The following is a 14,743-nucleotide window of genomic DNA, read 5'->3' on the forward strand; positions in this document are numbered from 1 at the left end:
TTACATACAAAACACCTTGTTTATTCTGACTTGCAACTTACATAAATTAGACATACGCAAAATTTAACAATCTTTAGGATGAAATTTCTAGCTGTTAAAATTCTCATTTTTAATTACATTCGTGGTATGTAATTTTTGGCCACTGACTCATCTTATTCAATATGTCATACATAGAACAATGACTGGAAAATTATACTTCTAAACAAGGCTTGAATATGATATTCAGTGAACTATCATTAAAAGCACATGTAAAGGGTGTACAGTAAGAGAATCTGATAAAATAAAGGTGTGATTTTTATGCATCTTTATATTGTATTTTAAGTTCATCATTATTTCAGTGTGTATGTGTGTGTGTGAGTGTGAAAGGCAAGGGACGTACTCTTGTAATACAATAAAAGAAAGTAAAGACTTAAACATAAAAACTCATTAGAATCAGCTGCTAAGTCAATCCTGGCAGTGAGTCACATATTACAGAAATGTTTCTATTGCGTAACATACCTGTCAATTCTTGCCTACATCTCAGCCTCTGTGAAGTCAATATGATACAGCAGACATAACATATAGAGGCATTTAAATCATGGTGACTCATACAAATTATTATTATTATTATTATTATTATTATTATTATTATTATTACTACTATCATTATTATGTAATGGAAAAAACAAAGTAATATGAAACAATATATCTCATCATGTGTAGTACAATTAAAATTTAATAAGCCTTGCAGTTTTAATCATCCAGTCATTGTTTACTTCCAAACAAAGGTAAAACACGAATTAACTGTCCCTATTAAGTCAACAAAGGAGTTAATGTAAATTCTGTGTAGACGGGACATTAGGAGACCAAAAAAAATATGGACACAACAACTGCAATGACCTTAGGTTTCGGAATGGGACACACCCACTCCTTGAGAAGGCAGAAAAAGAAGAATATTTTTATGCGCTAGAATAAAGAAACAGCAGACATACATGTAGAGATCAATGCATTCAGAACTCAGATATGAGGTGAATGATTTGACTCATGTTTGTGTTATTAGTATCAATTTTCTAACGAAATGGTTTAACACAGAACAAGATATAGTACAGGAAGAAAATGTCGAGGATTAATTATTATCCTTCACCGTATCTTAAGTCTTAGCAAAGACAATTTCAACTTCAATAATTGCCTTGCTCTAACAGTAGTTAATAGATAATAGCAGCCTCTCATATGATCCTTCTCTGCTGTATTTTTAATCAGAACACTTCAATATGTTTCACTAGAAGTAATTAACAAGAATGTTGGTAATGCGACATGAAAAGTCAACAGCAATGCGAAATATCAAGAATGTATTCCTAATGGGTGAAATATTTTAATATTTAAAATTGGATCAGCTGGAGTTCGTCTAAGATACTTGCTGAAAGTGTGGTTGCGAAACTCATTCAGCTAACCATCAATCCTAGTTGTGTTCGCATTTCCAAAGCAACTTCACCCTCATAACATATTTAATCCCTGATTTTTTTCGAACATTTCCACGTGCATTTTCTTTCCATATTTCAGACTGTTTGTCTTTGGGGTGGGATGTAAGGCAAGCTGCGTTGTAATGGGAGTTGCTATTTGCTATTTACCTTGTTCCATATGACCTCTTCTCATGTACAGTTGCAACACAAAATAGCAAATAAATAATGCTAGAGCCCAGATGTTTGGCAAAATGTCTTTTATTACAGAAATGACTTATGTTAAAGTTGCGTAAATGTAAATACGTTTCAAGGTATTTAGGAATTATAGGGCCAATTTTCATTCTGCCTACCCAAGCTCTTGCTGTCTAGGCACTTTAAGGCCAACAGCCTACTTTTACTTTTTCAAAATAAATTGAAAGTGTATTTTATATTCTATTTTGAGTGATGTTAACAACCTTCATTTTGATTGCCTTCAATTTACCTTTCTCATGTGCAAGCATATATCTTAAGCTTTGTTTAATAGTATACAAATTAAAAATTTTTTATGTTTTTGCATTATCTTTTTTGTTTTGTGTTACTGTCATTGTAAACGTTCTTGTTTTCTTTGAATGAACGTTATTAATTTGTTTCTTTACTGTATGTATACATATTTCTGGTGGCGTGGAAGAGAAGGCCTGATGGCTTTAACATCACCAGAATAAATAAATGTATATTATTATTATTATTATTATTATTATTATTATTATTATTATTATTATGATCATCATCATCATTTAATGTTGACTATTCCACAGCGGCAAACCTTTTAAAACTTATTTTATTATATAACTGTAATTACCAGTATGCTTAAAATCTTGTCTCACCCACCTAAATGCAATTAGCGAAAAGTTTAAATGTGTTGTCTCTAAATATGGCCTTACAGGAAATAAGACAAAACTGCAAATAATGAAGAGATACACTACAGTTGCGGTAAAAATCCGTCTACACTAGCTTGCTTCAAACATGCTCCAGTTACGTCAGTTGATGTAGAATGGGAAAACATTAGTGTACAGTTTCCTCATTGCCAAAAATTTATCTCAAAAGATTAAAAGAGCAGATCTATATGTGTGTGTCGAATGTATATCATCACTAGGCCTCGGATTTTAGGTTAAATGCCTATTTTTTTTTCTATTGGGATAAACTAAAACTAGTTAAGTATCTTCATATTTTATATAAAATATGAACTTTTGATTTTATGGTGCCTAAAGTGCCTGTTTTCCCATTGAGACCTTTTTTTAAGGTTTTAGAGCCTAAAATTACCTATTTTTATTTTCGTGTAGCAGTGAAGGAGAAAGTTTTGAATGTCATGGGATGGATTTGGTTCAAATATACTGTAATAGTTTGGTTGTAGGAATGAAGAAATACCTGGAAGGTGTCTGGTTTTGTTGAGCGCTTGAGCAGACAGTAGGAATGAGATGAATCGAAAGGATGTAGTTTTCCTAAAGAAATCAGCATGGCAAATACTGCTACATTTAAATATGTATCCATTGCTTTGGTATCATTGGGGAGAGTTTTTTCGCTTATAAATGGTTCTTCTGCCTAAGAAAAGGCAAAGTTTTACAATAGAAAATTAGAGAAAAACGTTACATATTGCAATGCCAATTATGAATAATGCGTTAATTGTAAATTCATTGCTAAATTAATTTATTTAATCGTAATATGAGCACTTGATGTATTAGCAGCCTTAGAGCAATGGGGCCAATGAATTCATTATTCATAATTTAAGACTTAACAAAAATAAAGTTTCCAACCGCAGTATTTTTTTTACTGTTTTTGTCACTGTATACCGTAATGCTTAATACTCACTAATTAATTGTATTTTTTGTAGTTACTGTAGTTTGTATGGATAGAAATTACATTTTAGCTTTATAAAATAGTATTTTTGGCTGCTTGAAATTGTACTTTTAGGTGCCTAAATCTATGTTTTTAGTGCCTAAAAATCCCAGGTCTAAATTCATCACGCTTAAGAAAAGGCCTTTTTCAATGCCAACAATTTATTCTGTGTGCATAAGGCAGAAATTTTCGGTGTAGAGGGGAAAGAAGGAAACTATACTGAAGTTTACTCGTAGAATGATCTTCTTCTGTGATAAAAACTGTTCTGTTCTACAGAAGGCAGAGATTAACTCAGAAAATATAAAAATGTAGGCTTTAATAATGAGCAAACAACAGTGAGGTGTGTTGCCATAAACATCATCATAAATTAGCTGATAAAATATATTATGCCCTTTTTGTGTTTTAATTGCCTTTTTGGTCTGCCTATTTTAAGCATTATAAATGCCTAAACATTCAGGCTCTAATAATGACACCGAATGGATATGCTAAAAAGCTGGTCTGTTTACAAATAAAATACCTATATAACAAGGCAACATAAAAGGTGATGAAGACTATAAATGAATTATCAAGACAAACCACTGAGACAACACAATCTCTACTTTCACAGTGTGTATATATTTCCTTGTAACCACCCAGAATATTAAAATTTTACTTTCTGCATAAAGATATGTCATTAATGACAGAATGAAAAAGGCAGATCACAAAAGATAAATATAGGATGCTTTGCACACTGTTACACGCACATGACTTATTCTTAATAATTGTATTTACTTGTTCTGCAAAGCAGTTACAAGAAAAGTACACTACTTCATTACCCACTAGAAGTGCCAACCTCTGCTACACACAACTAAATACTGCAGAGCTGCGCAAAAGTATTTGCTGGTCTCAAAATAAGTGAAATACTCTCACAAGAACAAGACACTTTTCAATATAAATTCTCCATGCACACATACGCTTTCACTTGAAGTGAGCAAGTGAAGTATCTATTCCATTTCTTTAATATAATATGATTTTTGGCACAAAAAATAATTTTCAGAAAATGTCCTTAAATTCCACAATCTTTATAAAAACGTATACATATTTATATACATACAGTAGCTATGTAAACAGCCATAGAAATTGGCATCTCTGCATTGATGTGCAACTGAGATCAGAACTCTATCTACAACTTTTATATTAATAATTCACACTTTCAAAAAAATTAAATGGACATACATGTGATCATTTATATGACATTTCACAGCAATTGTTTTTTTTTTAATAATGAAATGAAATAGTTCTAAGAGAATGAACACACACATCATCATACAGACACAATCAAATGACTATTCTCTACTAAGAAGTGTGGTGCATACCTTACAGACAATACCGTAAAATAACTATCAGTACGTGAAAACATAGATCTGAACCAAAAATTGATGTAGTTGTGTTATCTTCCTGTGTATATTACTTCAAATTATCGACTCCTTCTGTCAATGCCATGCAGCTTCAGTGATAAAATTTAAACATAGGTTAACATTTTGATTTATAAATTAATTATATTCTAATCACCATACGTTACTAGCTATTCTTTAAAAAACATTTCTGTGGCTGGGAGGAAAAAGGTCTTAAGTAAAAATTTTATACTTTTCAGGAGAGCAGTACGAAGATTGAAATTGTTGTCAATTATAGAGTTTTTTTAATTAAGAGTTTTTTCCTGGATATTATTTGTTTATATTTCTTCTAAAATAGGTAATGTTGCTCATTTAACAATTTTCTTGAGTATTTTCAAAAATAGCCGCACTTAAGCCCTTTTAAGACTAGAAGCCAAACTGAGTAGAAGGGACTATTAAACATAAGACCTTTTTCATGTCAAAATAAATGAGAAATGTAAATTATTAGAAATGCAAAATGGGTCTTGAACAATTATAGGACTGAATAATTTCGAGGGAAAAATTGTTCCGGGGCCGGGTATCGAACCCGGGACCTTTGGTTAAATGTACCAGAGTTCCCGAGTAACTCAGTGGGAGAGCGTTGGTACGTTTAACCAAAGGTCCCGGGTTCAATGCCCGGCTCCTGAACAATTTTTCCCTCGAAATTATTCAAGTTAACTTTACAGGGAGTTATTCCTGAAAGCTTAATTTGCAATTATAGGACTCTTTACCCTGGTTCTTAGAGTTTTAAAAGGAAAGGGCATCAGTATGTGATAAAATGGCTAAAATACAAGTATGACATTTTTAATAGGTAAGCATGGAAATTAAACATGTGATGGTTTGTAAGGAATAAAGTATTAAATATTCTTAAGCCCTTTATTCTGTGTGTGCTCGATTCGAAAAGTACTTAGGACATTTGGTAACGCTCTATAAATCCAGTCAGCAGTCTTATTTGACTTTAGCCGTTTTACCAGATTGTAGAGAATTGTTTCCACTTTCAGAATATATAAAAATCTCATTTTCACAAAATATAGACCTTTTTCCTCCCTGCCACAGATTTAATACCATGCTCTCTGCTACAAGGACACCAAATATTTTAGCAGTCTGCATTTAAATAACACATCCAATGTAAACAATATACCAAAAGGTATAATTATATTGGTTTCTGTAACTGAAGTATGTGATTTGGTTATATGAATACAATTTATTTGATGTCTAAGATATTATTATAAATGACTATTGTAATGTATCTTGGTATGAAAAAACAGTCGATCACACAAGACTTAAAAGACCTTGAGAACACTGTCCATTCCGTGGAATCACCACATCTTTGTTCCCTAATAACAGGTGAAAGCCCAAATGAATACAACAGCTACTTCCTGTTCAACATACTGGTAGCCTAAGAAAGGCACGAAACTCTCCTAGACAATATCTATTTTAGTTATTTTTATATTTATAGTTATACTGTATATATTTTTGGCAGAAAGTGACAAATATCAATACCACAGCCGATTTTTGTAACAATTCAGAATTAAACTGCTCACTTACAACTAATTTTGGTGCAATCTTTCATAGTCAGGAAACACTTTATTTTTATTATTTAAAAAAAAAAATATCTTCACTCTCGTTTTAAAGGGTTTTTTATGAAAAAATGAACTCTCACAGTGCCAAAAGAAAGTCACATTCTAAACACTTATCCATAAATATTTCTTCATGCATGTTTACTCTGCATCATCTCGTATTTTGAACATCTTGTTTTACTGATTAACTTTATAACTTCTTTACTGTGTTAACACTTGTTTTACTTAAATTTGTTTTAAATTTTATCTGTACCTTTTATCCAGTAAAGTTTTAGAATCAAAGCATTATTAACTATTTAAATATTTTATACTTTAATTAATTTGTGCCCAATCAGTTGTAAAGATCACTTTGAACTTTCTGATGAAAGTTTTATTATAATTTTAAGCATAATATAATTATCACAAAATATTTATTTACATAAACTGAACTCATCAATACACAAAGTATGAAGCATACTTCAGAATATCATTTACTTCAACAAAATTATTTTAATTACATTTTCCTAAAGTAATTTTGTTTTAACTTTGGGGCTTCAAATGTAGTAATGCTGCTGACTAAGGTAAGATGACAGTTTCTTTTAACAATCCTTTTAAAGTACACACATTATATATAAGAGGTTCTAGAGTACTATATGTTAACAATGGTACCACAAATCTCACATACCGGTACCATCATTATTAATGACAGTTCTAAGTAATTATCTTTACATTTTTAATGTATTCAGCTTAACTGGTAACTTACGTAAGTTTCAATAATAATATTTCACAACGTAGGTAACTATTACTATTATTATTATTATTATTATTATTATTATTATTATTATTATTATTATTAACGCTTTAAACCCAGTGGTAGTACTAGTATGCCTGATATTTAAATCACCAAGAATTCAGCAGTAGTATTAGTAAGCCTGTGTCCCACGAGCATGTTCAAACTAGACACTTTTTATCGAGAAAACCAACTGTAATATTGATGTGAATTCTTAATCATTCGACAGTCCATTTCACGTAATATTCATTGTAAAAAAACTAATGACCCATGTCAAATGCTGCAACTCACGAAAATTTATTCATACCGGGGGCATTTAAAAGTATCAGCATTGGGGTATGTTGGATATTTAAATACCCCTGGACTTAAAGTTTTAAGATGAGGAACATTAGTTACAAGATTAAATATTCATAAAATTGCAGATTAACGAATCAAAATTAGCACTAATTTGTGAACCTATTGGGAAAGTGAGCAATTATTCCAACAAACGATATAATATTCAATACTTGGACGAGAGTTAACAGTACAGATAAGACTTCATGAGTACATAGCCAATAAGATGATATGCTAATAAGGTGCTTCTCTATCAAAAGCAACACACAATTGCCTCTGCAGTACGTTAAAAAAAAGTGTTAGCAGTAATAGTAGCGGTAGATAGTGACGAAGCTCTTAAGAGACTTTTGAGGTTTAATCTACCCAAAAAAATTTGAGTTATACCCAGTAACAGTAGGCCTATAAGTTTGTAATAATGATGTATCGTAACATTTGGTTGCACTCTGATCCTTTCATATATTAATTTCACTGTAGGCAGTCATTCCAGTATGGAAAGTTCAGTGCGAGGCTTGTGGCAGAAAGTCTCTAAAGGCATGGCTATGACCATGACTTGCAAGTTTGAGGGGGAACCAGGGAGAGGGTATCGAATCGCTACATTTCCATATGAAATGAGGCTAGCCTTTCGTCACAATAACATGTCGCACCATATTGGTGTTCTCTGAAAGCGCTGCATTGTTGAGTGTTAAGTTTAATCAAAAGTGGATGCGTGTGTGTATGTTTTACATATTAATTTTTTGTAAAATGACTAATAGTGAGAGAAGATTGAGGTCATTATTTGTAAAATTAAAAGAGAAACTGTTTTTAAGTTGGACGTATGAAACAAACTGTGCTTACAAAGATATGGGATCGACACCACATTTACATATTAAAATAGCAGGTGAAGAAAGACAAAAAAGAAAGTTTCAATTTTCATGGTATAACAAATATCCTTTGCTAACAGTATGTCCTGAGACAAATTATATTGTTTTACCTGTATTTTGTTTGGAGGTGAAAATGAGTGGTCATCTTGTGGGTCTGTGTCACAAAAAAATTTTGATAGAAAAGCTGATAAACATCTGTTCTATAAAAAGATACAAGGTAAGCAGATTTTTTTCAGCCTACCCAATATTTACACCTCAGCTTCACCACTGGTGGTAGCAGTAGCAGTAGTAATAGTACCTCTACAGTAACTTGTATAGTCCGGATCAGCTTATTTAATACCCTACGGGTGAAATGTAACCATTTTTCCCCTATTACTACATATACTAGTGAATTGCAGTGATTTTCTAGCTCTCAGGTTGAATTTTCTTTTACCAACTTCGTTTCGAATTTCGAGTACAGACAAATACTACAACTGGCAGTTATTTTCTAACTGTTATGTTGGCAGTAATAATTTCGGTTTGGAGTAAAGGAAACTGATGAAAATGCAAGTGCCTAAGCTTGTGAATTAATAATTAATTAATAATACTGGTATTAATATTAATATCAATACACAATTCAGTTCTGTTCCATTGTAATTCCACATCAACTCTATATTTAGGTAAGTGCAATTAAATAAGAAATAGCATATAGACTTACTTGGTATGAAACATGCATGTGGTGGCTAATGGACAGAAATATACTGTATTTCATATTTTAATTAATTTTCTTTGTGTTTAAATTTTTATTAAAATATCCAAGACAGGAAATAGCATGGTAGTGACTTCTCCAAGAAAGAAAGTGCTTGTAAATATTTTAAATAGGCTACACATTTCAAAGTGGTAGTCTTTTCGGAATTCGTACTAATCATTTCACGTGTTCAAACAAAATACATTTTTAGTTTAGGTCTCATGAATCATAAACTGTTTAGTCAAAGCAATGAATTTCATGTTGCCAGACAAAATAAATTTTAATATTAGATCATACTAATATTAATTACTAATCCTCATTACTAGAGGGTAGATGTTGATGACCTAAAAATTTACTTAGAATGATTAATAAAATGCCCTTAAACTAATGAAAAATGACAAAATTAAAAGAAAATGATATTTAAATATTATTCAAAGTACTCACACCACAACTTCTTAAAAATCAGTCACCTTGTTTCAATGACTGTCCACCAAAATCGGAGAGAGGAGGCATCTTTCTGAAATTTAACTAAGATAAAGGAAAAGGGCATGCAACAAAATGAAGGTTTCAAGGAAAAATTATAGATTTTAATGACAGTTTACAATGTGTTTCAATCAGGGGTGGTCCATGTCAGTGCCTTCATTCTCCATCTCCTTCTCCTTCCGCTCTTCATTTTTCTTGCCAGACCTTCCAGATGAGGGAGTGTGAATGACAAAAATTGTGGGTGCAGCGTGTATTTTTGCAATCTTTGTGTTAAAAATACTGTCTACTTTCTACTACAGTAGATCCCTTCTTAATCATATTGGGGACACAATGTCCTATCGTCCAGGAAATGATGGAAGTTTCCCTCCTTCCAAATGTAAATTCTAAAGACACTCTGGTACCAACAAAAGAACAATAGCAGTGAAAGTCCTCACTTAAACTAAGCTGTTGTGAAGCATTTTATATTACTTCCGTTGGGTGAGGTGAAGTCTTCAGTGGAATGAGGGATGGACTTTAGAGTTTGTTTCAAACTATAAAACTCAAACTTCACTGTTATTCACTTATTCAGTTGGTAATTATTACTGTTCTATTTGCTTAGAAAAATATTTAACAGACTTATATGTAAAGAAGAAAGTAAAATGCATTCCAAATGATCTAAAAGATCTTCAAAGTATTAAAAATAACCAAAAAATGCCGAAAAAAATATAAAAATGACCTATTAGTTCAAAAACGTCAAAAAATGCAACATATGAAATTATTTTTTTACGTTGATATTAACATAGAAAGGATTTCTATATTAACTATATTAATAGGCATCATCCTAATGTGAAAAATAAGAAGATGACTTTTCATTAACATCTGCCTCCTACTCATTACCAACATAATATGCGAGAAGTGCAGGAGGAAAATATATTATTTCATAAATTATTTGACCATTTAGAAAACATCTCACAACATAAAGATGACATGTGATTAATAAGACATTTATTTTTAATACATTATTATTATTATTATTACTAGCCGTACCCGTGTGCTCCGCTGCACCCGTTAGAAATAAATATAAAGTAATTACATAATTAAAATAGGACATTTGATCCAGGGAACATTCGTGTTTGATAGAAGGATAAATCGTTTAATATGTTACTTAATTTAAATTGCATCCTAATAATTAAAATGCAATCATTTTGGTCCAGAGACCACTCATTGGTGCAATGACAATTCCTTTAACATGTTTCTAATTTTTATTACATGCAACCATAGTTTAATGAACATTGACATCATTTAGATTTAATGTGTGTACTTTATTTTACTTGTTATAGGTTTCCATTGAATTATGGTAATAACTTAATTTTAACCCTTGTTTTCTACGTATTCAGTAAATGGCATTTGGCCCACTATGGTTCTGAACCCTTCAAATAACTTAAATTATATTATATAATATTACATTACATATATTATATTATATTATATTATATTACATTATATTATATCAGAAGTTACTGTAATAACATTATAGGATTATGTCCATCTAGAGAAACTACACTTTCCAATGGTGAAATAATAATTAATTATACAAATCGGTTAATTTAGCTTCCGATAGTACTTCATACAAACACAGAAACATTCTCTGTAGGCTATGTTTCATAGCTTTCGATTGTTGCTGTCCAAGGCCCCTTATAGACGAAGTCATTTGTTTTTTTATTTCATTATATGGCCTTAGATGGCAGTTATTTTAATTTTAAAACTCATTTATCTCATTAAATATAAAATTGAATACCGGGTCCTTCCCAGGGGTAAAAGGCGGTCAGAGCGTGGTGCCGACCACACCACCTCAATCTAGTGCCGAGGTCATGGAAAGCATGGGGCTCTACCTCCATGCCCCCCAGTGCCTTCATGGCATTTTACAGGGATACCTTTACCTTACTTTTTTTTATCTCATTAAATATCAGTCCTATCAAAATTTTTCAGGGAATAAAACTTATCGCAAATTATTTTTAAAGAAACTTTTGTTATGTAACATTTTTCACAAAAATCAATAATAAGCGAGATATTTCGATTTATTTAATTCTGGCCCCCTTATAACTCCCCCTTTTAAATAATGTATTTTGAATGCCTACAGCCTAAAATCTAAGTTACAACGAACTTAATTTATATTCCAATTTTCATCGAAATCCGTTCATCCATTATCGCGTGAAAAGGTAACAAACATACAGACAGACAGACATACAAACAAAAATTTCAAAAAAGCGATTTTCGGTTTCAGGGTGGTTAATTATATGTGTTAGGACCAATTATTTTTGGAAAATCGAAAATTACCAGAAAAATTTCGGCTACAGATTTATTATTAGTGTAGATTATTATTATTATTATTATTATTATTATTATCATTATTATTATTATTCCAGTATGTGACATTGTGACTTTACTCTCTTTGGTGATAACTAGTATTAGTTGGCGACACTGCAGAGATGGCGAAATTAGACTTCAGGAACTACACTTGCGTGATCCTCACTATACTAGAGTCTAGGCTAATCATTCTGTACTCAAGAATTTTTTCCGAGGTTCTCCGATTTTGTCCACCTTACAAATTACACAGCACAAATCAGGAATGCTGAAACTGCTGGCATATGGAAGTGTTCCCGGTGCCAGTCAGGGATACCCAGTTTACAAGACCTGCTATTAATTCTAGTCTGTATTTATCTGGTGACTGTTACAAAACTACCAGCGCCATAACTGTAATATCTTGAGAGCTGCATATCCACCAATACAGAGTTCATTCATCTTATGTTTCTTACAGGAATTACATACATACATACATACATGCATGCATACATAGCATACATAACATACATACATAAATGAATCAATCAATTATCGTCTCAGTTCAAACAGACTTCTACTCATCCCTCATAATCATAAAAAGTAGTTAGTAGCTGCAATAAATAATACACCAGTGAATCTACCTTTTACAATAATCAATTAAAATTTAAACTGAAATCACTACCATCACACTTTCTTACTGAATGATATACTGCAGCATTAACTATTTAATTCGTTTATATTAACTTCAGAGTTACTCTGAGTGACTGTATATGTGAGACTCAGAACGAAATGTGAAAAGCATATTTTAAAGCAGAACTTAATTTAAGCATTCACAGGACTTTCACCATATCTTCAGAAACAAAGTAAATCAAGAATCTGCTATAAATAAGTATAACAATCTACTATTGTATGGTGGAACAGACTGTTAATAAGTACATTCTGGAAAATGTCTGTTCCACATACCATTACTCGTAACTTATAAAATAAGTTTAATCACATTTTTCATTGCCCATAGTGAAATACATACACTATTTTTATGACTCCACATTTCTGGCTTGTATTTTGAAGTATGCCCAATTTTAAGTCACTGTAAGACCATTTTAAATTTCATTTTTCACTCTTATAATTTTGATGCTTTATAATATCTTGAAGATGAAACAAGATCTTCAATCATCAGGAAGTTCTTCAAGAACAGTGTTGCAAAATGTCAAATATATAAAAATGGAGCAAACAAACATTTTATAGAAAACTGTATTAATCACAATGTTAGTTTTCAACATACCTTCAATTTTAAAAATCTTCACTTCGGTAAATGGAAACGAATTGCTCATTTCTGATATAGTCTGTCTTTTAAATGGAAGACAATTTCTTCTGTAGCACGAAAGCATTGAGGCAATTCATCTTTAAATTGGTAAAATGATTACGAATGCACATATAAATATAAACATTTTAATGATCACATACGGTATATTTTTACATGTAAAATTGACTTCAAATACTTCTACGTACAAGGAAAGTTAAATGAAGAAAAATTCTGAATGTGGTGTAAAATATCACTATGCTTGAATGTGAGCCTGTCATCAATTCTCTAACAATTCACACCATGTTCTTACTAGCTGAGAGCAGACATTGTATAAAATCTAGACTGTACATTAGGCATGACACATTTACCTCCCATATCTCTATGTTTATTAAGGAGGAGAGGATGGTATTTTTTGGTGAAAAATGAGTAAATTTTCAAAAAAGAAAAATTCTTTAAAATGCTCTATAATATCTGTGGAATGCATAGTATAACATTTTGTGGGTATTTGTGCCCTTATTGGATGTTGAGTCGCCATTTTTAAACTTCCTGCGTTATGCATTTTTAAGTCACTCGCCCACTTTTATTGTTGTTTCCGGTAAATTAAATTTTCAACCATTTTTTTTTTCTTTACAGTACCCTTTGATATGTGCGTAATGCAATGCATAACATTTTGTGAGTATTTGTGCCCTTATCGGATGTTGAGACGTCATTTTTAAACTTCCTGCGCTATGGATTTTTAAATCACACGCCCGCTTTTATCGGTTTCCAGTAACTTCATTTTTTTTTGCTACATTGCCGGACAAAAATGGATATAATTTCTGAACTATTAAAAATACATGCATGAAATTAGAACACACATTCTTTAGACTATTAGGAAACTTTTCTCTGTAACGGAATTTTGTTAATTGATTTCATTTTAAAAATACATCCGTTTGTTTGCAAGAAAGGAAATCAGAAAACTGTTATTAAATTTTAATTGTTTATTTTACAAACGTAGGGACTAATATCAAAATTCTGTTACAGACAGTTTGTAGAACATGCTTTTGCAAATACATTGCAAATAACTGTTTGAATCTATCTTTAAAAACGGTTTAGATATATCGGTTTTAGTACAATCCTGTATTGGGTGTATTTTTTTCAAATTTGGGCCCCCAAATAATTTTATTTTTTCAAAATATTTTTATTTGGTTGAGTTGCCACAGCTATGAGCTCTGTACATACAACAAATTAATATTTTACACCAAATAGGAAAAAAGTTTTAAAAAATACCATCCTCTCCCCTTAACAAACATATGCATCTACACAAACGCTCCCAGCTCTTGTTGTAGTTGAGTTGCCATATATTTCGAAAATATTCTTGCTCAGACTATTAAAATGTACACATCTGCTTATTTGATATCTCATTGTTCTATTAGTTCAGAGCAAAAGACTTCACATGTGCTTAACTAAAACCAGTGGTGTCATTCACCCATTTTGAAGGGGTGTTGGATGAGTCTAAATAGGAAAGTGTGAAATTCTCTGTTCCTACAGTGCATAAAAGTTTCATTCGAGTGATAGATAGTATAATGTATATAAACAACCAGACATTAGATATATGTTAAAGAGGTTCAAATCATCGAGCTCTACTTCACCATCTTCATAGT

At 31.4% G+C, this 14,743-nt stretch overlaps 1 protein-coding gene across 4 annotated transcripts in view; it reads right to left on the minus strand.

Moving 5' to 3' along the window:
• Nucleotides 1-14,743, minus strand: part of LOC138712467 (uncharacterized) — an 84,640-nt gene that overhangs the window by 21,743 nt on the left and 48,154 nt on the right. For 2 of the 4 annotated variants that reach the window (XM_069844312.1, XM_069844313.1), the window contains exon 10: nucleotides 1-14,743. This exon is cut by the window's right edge and continues 13,731 nt beyond it. The exons of the other annotated variants lie outside the window; for them this stretch is intronic. The gene's annotated coding sequence lies outside the window, so the exon portion shown is untranslated. 4 annotated transcript variants of the gene reach the window in all.

Source organism: Periplaneta americana, chromosome 13 (genome assembly GCF_040183065.1).
Source record: "Periplaneta americana isolate PAMFEO1 chromosome 13, P.americana_PAMFEO1_priV1, whole genome shotgun sequence".
Taxonomy (NCBI): Eukaryota; Metazoa; Arthropoda; class Insecta; order Blattodea; family Blattidae; genus Periplaneta; species Periplaneta americana.